This window comes from Bison bison, unplaced genomic scaffold (genome assembly GCF_000754665.1).
Source record: "Bison bison bison isolate TAMUID 2011002044 unplaced genomic scaffold, Bison_UMD1.0 scf7180017864115, whole genome shotgun sequence".
In the NCBI taxonomy this organism is placed as follows: Eukaryota; Metazoa; Chordata; class Mammalia; order Artiodactyla; family Bovidae; genus Bison; species Bison bison.
This window is the reverse complement of record NW_011494687.1, coordinates 2,058,516-2,064,451: the sequence shown is the minus strand read 5'-3', so window position 1 is coordinate 2,064,451 and position 5,936 is coordinate 2,058,516. Positions and strand designations below refer to the sequence as shown.

The window sequence follows — 5,936 nt, the reverse complement described above, 5'->3', positions numbered from 1 at the left end:
TCTTGCCTGGAGAATCCCCATGGACAGAGGAGCCTGGCAGGCTGCAGTCCACGGGGTTGCAAAGAGTCGGACATGACTAAGCGACTAAGGACAGCACAGTGCTGTAACCAGATTATGTTTACTACTATTAAAGAAAAATCTACCTTGATTCTTTTTTTTAAGGTTGACTGAGTTTATGAATTATTCATAGGACTTTTATAAATTTTTCACCATTTTAAAACCATTTTTATCTATACAGTTCATCATTATACTTTATTACAAAGAATAAAATTCTTATTACATAGAATAAAATCATACAGTGTTTCAATAAACAGACTTAAAGTGGCCTTAATGCTTTTCCTTCTCAGTGGTGATATCTTTTTAAAAATTTTGTTTTATTTTATTCTTTAACTGAACCTTGATTCTCGAATTGTAATCTAACTCAATATTTCTCCCATCCAGCTGCCAGGAAACATAAACAAACAAAACACGTCCATCTCAGCCAGTGACTTTCACCTCTTCTCCATCAGTGATGTCTATCCGTGCTTACTAAAGCCAGGCATGCAGCCAAAGGGGATTAAATATAACTCCTAAGGCAACCTCACTCTTTCCTTCTTCCTTTCTGGGAACCTGGGGATCAATGCTCTAACACTCCCAGTTGCAGGATTCCAGGGGCTTCCCTGGTGGCTCAGATGGTAAAGAATCTGTCCACAATGCAGGAGACCTGGGTTCAATCCCTGGGTTGGGAAGATCCCCTGAAGAAGGTAAATGGCTACCCACTCCAGTATTCTTGCCTGGAGAATTCCATGGACAGAGGAGCTTGGTGGTCTACCGTCCACAGGATCACAAAGAGTCAGACACAACTGAGTGACTAACACTTTCACTACAGAGGGTGCTGTGGGCTCTTTAAAAGGGAGGGCGCTCTCCAAGTGCTGAAGGCAATTACTGCCTGAGGAACTCATTTTCCTGAGCCTAGGCAGGGAGAGATCAGAGAGAGAGGACGGGTGGCATTCTTGGAACCACGAGGATAAAAAATATCCAAGAGCTAAAAGTGGATGCACTTAGTAATCTCATGAGCAGAGAAAGCCATGTTTACAATTCTAAGGTTTCTGGGAAGGCCGGCTACCATCTTCCTACACTTGGTTGGGTCCTTAAGTTTCAAACCTAGTTCATTTCTTCTTCCTAAGATTTTTATATCTGTTAAAGTATGACGTCCTTTAACGTTCTATTTATTACCGGATGAATTTGTTCTGTCAGATCTTTTTAAAAAATAACTAGACCAGCGGTTTCCCACTTTTTTTGCTTCTAGACTACTCACTTGGGAAACGTCACCATTATTTACATCTCTCATGACACATAAGTATTCTGAGTCAGACTGTAGTATGTTGTGGGGGATTTCTTATCAGAATCTGGGGAAGTGTATGTACAGTTAGCAAAAGCCATTTCTGATGCCCCCTCCCAGGACTTTGGCCAGGCCACTCCACAGCCTGGACCACCATGTAAACCAAGAGTTTCCTGAAGACAGAGGTTCCCCTCTCAATCCCCAACATCAAGCACAGTCCCTGGCCCTCAGGAGGCTCTTCATTAATATATCTGTTGAAGAAACACAGATATTGATGGAAGAAGAGAGCAAGAAGATCCTAGGGACCTGAATCTTTGGATGAAACAACCTGTAAGAGGGGAAAATGTTAACCACTTCCCAGTTGTGTCAAAGGCGAGCTGGTGGGGAGACAGCCCATCTAAAATAAAAATAACATCTAACTCTGGTTGGGAGTTTATGATGTGCCTGTCACTATACATTATCTCATTTAATGCTCACAGCAATCCTAGGAGGTAGGTACTATTATTATTATTATATTTCATAGATGTGAAAACTGAAGTTCAAAGAGGTAGGGTAGTGGTAGAAGAAGTTTTCAAACTCAAGCACTCTGATTCCAGACCCACACTGTCGAAGTGATCCCAAAACTGACGTGCCAACACTGCGTCAGAGCTTTATCACGGTTTCCCTTCCCCTCCTCCCTCCATATGGGCGTTTCTCCAAATACTTCTGGACAGAACTAAAGTCCTGCATCACCTTCTTTTTGCAACCTCAACCCCTTTTTCAGAAGAATGCAGTTCTCCCATCCATCCTCTCCAAGGAGGTACTAATCCATGACTTCGATTCCATGGATGGAGAGGCCTGGTAGGCTGCAGTCCATGGGGTCTCTAAGAGTCAGATACGACTGAGCGACCTCACTTTCACTTTTCACTTTCATGCACTGGAGAAGGAAATGGCAACACACTCCAGTGTTCTTGCCTGGAGAATCCCAGGGACGGGGGAGCCTGGTGGGCTGCCATCTATGGGGTCACACAGAGTCGGATACGACTGAAGTGACTTAGCAGCAGCAGCAGAAGACTTGTAAGTTAGAAACACTCAGGGAGACCGTCCACCTTTGAGGAATGCCTCTGAGACCCACTCTGTCTCCCCCAACAGCAGTGTAAATCGCCCCTCCAGAGGGCTTCTCTTCAGAGTCCCACAACCCCGGACTCTGTGTTCTCCTCTGACCCACTCCAAGCTTCCTCGTCTCCTGTCCAATTGTGTCTCCCAGCACTTTCTGGTGTTTTCCACAAAGGGTGCTGACTAAAGCTAATGGAAAGGTCTAAGATCAGGGGTCCAGAGATAACCAACCTTTTCACCTTCATTAAAGCACTTGGTAGAGACTGAACTTGAGAGCACCAGGACTGATTTCCATAGTGACACCCCTGGGGATTGTTGCCATGGCAATGCTGGAGCGATACTGGCCACAGTGAACATCACCTCCCCTCTCTGTTTTCCTTGACGAGACTCCCCCAAGGCTAAGGGAGAACTGCTCCTCTCCGTCAGACATCAAAAGAATCCTGGGCCACCTCAAACAATAGTGACTCTGCTCCAATAATCCTGCAGGCCCCAACCTGGCTTTTCCAAATGAGGTACTTGGTGGTCCTACTTTGTTGCCTCCTTAAGAATCCACCTAGCCATCAGGAAATCTAAGGGAGATAGAATATGGTTGATACTTGAATGAGGGAGGGAGGGAAGGGAAGTGGAGCAGGGGCGGGAGGCAGAGAGGCTATGGGTTTCCCTACTGCCATTCTCCTGTGTCTGGTATAGATGCACAGCTCACACTCTGCCCACCAAGACAGGCAGAGAGACACATAAATGGGTACACTTAAAAAGTCACAGTGGATTCCCAGTGACCCAAAGAGCAAGACAAGGTACATAGCACACACAGACAGTGACCCAGACACCCTTCCACTATGACTCAGGCCATTAATGTGGGCTAAGCCCCATCCGCCAGATTCCAGGGAGAAGTCATGGGGTGGGAGAGGGATGAGGCTCACAGAGCTGTCTTCCCAGCTTATTCTCCTACATTCTGCCAAGCAGAAAAAGGCCATGAACATTAGGGACTCTGTAGCCCAGAGCTAGCCGCAGTGCAGAGAGAAGAGCCATCACAGGAGGAGCAGGGGGCTGGGCTTGGAGAGAGAGAATAGCCTCTCCCACCTTCAGCCTTCCCAGACATCCTGAAGCAGCTTCCTCCATTAACTCCTCAGATAGTTCCCACACACGGGCCCCAAAGAGAGCTAGAGGAAGAGAGAGGAAGGAGGCTGGGGGATTTCCTTCCCTTTGTTGGGACCCTCAAGGCGCTCCTCACAATCACTTCACTTATGACCCTCATCCTGCTGAACGAGGAATGAATAGAAAGCCTGGGAAGGCAAGCACCAAGGATGCTGCCTGAGACAAAATGGCCCCCCATAAGCAGTTATCTTGGCATGAGACACTGACAGGAAGGGCTAGGGCAAGGCAAGACACAGAGCGAGACAAAGGTTCAGCCCTGCAAATATCAGGCAAAATAGATAAAGAAGGAACAGCTGTGGAGTAAGATAAAATCTGAATTGGCAGGGGGCCCTGGGCCTCTCTTTATCTCTCCTCCCTCCCACCTCCACCAGGTCTCTCCTATTTAGCTGAGAATGAGACGGATAAACACAACTCCTTCTCCCAACATCGCCCCATGCCCTGCGCCCACCATGCCAGGATGGATGCCCCAGAGAGCCTAAGGGAGTTGGTTCAGATAAACCTAAACACCCTAGAGCAAGGAAGTTAGGCTTAAAAGTGGAAGCCTTTTGTGGGTTTGTTCCTCCATAACCACCTTGGTCCTATTTCTCAGCCTTTCTGTCTCAGGGGGCCCTCAAGCTCTAACTCCTGTGGCTAACACCCACTGTCCAGACTATTCAGAAAGGAGGCCCTGAGGGTTGATCCAGGCATTATTTCAGCCTGGCCAGACTGATCAGACTGCAAGGTCTAAGGTTCCCGAGACAAAGAGAGACAGAGGCCCTCCCTATGTGGCAAACATACATACATAAGCACGGACACAAGGTGAAGGCACCCATTGAGTCCACAATGGAGGTGAGAGAGACTGGTGACAGGCTAGAGCCCTTGGGGACAGACCATGTCAGCAAGTCTCTTCCTAAGGCATGTTTACTCAAAGTCCCGTTCTCACTGACTCCGAAGACCCAGGCTCCCTCCTCTTCTTTCCTTCATTCCTTCAACAAGCAAGCCCTGTGCCAAGCACTATGGATCAAAGATACATAAGAAGTGCCCCTGACCTTGAGGATGGCCCTTATATGGGCTCTTCCCTTCTTGAACTGGCTACAGTGTCCTAGCCCAGCACCCCTCAAGTCCTACTCCCTACTGGACTCAACCCCAAATCCTTTCACCCCATAGCCTGACAGTCCCAACCAGCCTAGGAAAGGAGGGGAGGTGAGGAATTCCCTAGGAATCCCTTGGGGGCTACCACAGCTAAAAGTCCAGAACCGAAATCTGTGGAGGTAATGTGATACAGAAGGAAAGATGTGAGCTTTGGAGTGACAGATTTAGGTTCAGATCCATGAATTAACAGTGTGACCTTGAGAAAGTCATTCGACTTCTTTGGGTCTCAATTTCCTCATCTATAAAGTGGAAATATTAATACCTTCTTCAGAGTGTTGTTTTGAAGATCAAATGATATATGTAGAGTAAAAAGCACAGTAAATACTAGTTCTCCTTCTTAATAGTCTCTTCCAGGGGTAGGGGCTGTCGAGACTAGGTAGAGGAGGTGGCTTGCTACTTTGAATTGGATCATCAAGAGAAAGGATGAATAAGCAACTGCTTGATAGGATCTCAGGGTTTGGTTATTTTCGTTAGGGTGAGTTGAGGGGTCTGAAATCCTCTTCCTACCATGCCTGGGAGGAAAAGGCAGACATTTCTTTAGGACCTAGAAGATCCCCCTCCCAAACTGGGTGTGGCACCAATGTATTTCCTTCTCTGAAAACCCTTCACCAAACCTGTGCCCTCCCCCCAAGTCCAGGCTGTAACTACTTCTGGGGATGATGGAGGCCTTGACCCCAGAGTCCACCCTCACTTGTACCTCGCAGAGACCCTGGACAACCCGCCTCCCATCTAGCCAGTCCACTAGTCTTCCTCCTCCCTTCCTGGGAGGTGAGGGGTAGAGATTCTGAGCCAATAACAAAGGGAAGATGCGCCTTCCCTAGGGAACAGGGAAAACGTCAGAAAAACACGGGACTGGCTCTAGGGGTGGGGACGCTGCAGAGAGCAGCAAAGGGGAATCCGGCCCCCGGATCGCGGGACAGTAGCCCCCTCCCACTCTGCCGAGACTCGGCCGCCGGCCTGGCCAGGCCACACCCAGCCATCCTGATGCAGGGAGAGGAGGGGCTGCGGCTAAAAGGATGGAGGAGGATGAGAGACGGGGAGAGGGAGCTGAGACAGGCTGGGGGCTGAGGCTCGGCGGGGGTAAAAGATCCTGCCCCCTTTCCGAAATTCCCTCCAGGGGCGGCACTCACCCCAATAACGACGCTGTCGTCCCCTTGGAAAATGGGAATGAACTTGTCCCCCCGCAGAATCTCGGCCTGATTTAGGGGCCGAAATCGGCAGAGCACCTTGATGC

General features: G+C 48.6%; 1 protein-coding gene across 1 annotated transcript in view; it reads right to left on the bottom strand.

The window, feature by feature from the left end:
* KIF5A (kinesin family member 5A) overlaps nt 1-5,930 on the bottom strand; it is a 25,460-nt gene extending 19,530 nt beyond the window's left edge. The window contains exon 1 of the mRNA XM_010839337.1: nt 5,833-5,930. The gene's annotated coding sequence lies outside the window, so the exon portion shown is untranslated. The remainder of the gene's footprint in view (nt 1-5,832) is intronic.
* Between the last annotated feature and the right edge of the window lie 6 nt (nt 5,931-5,936).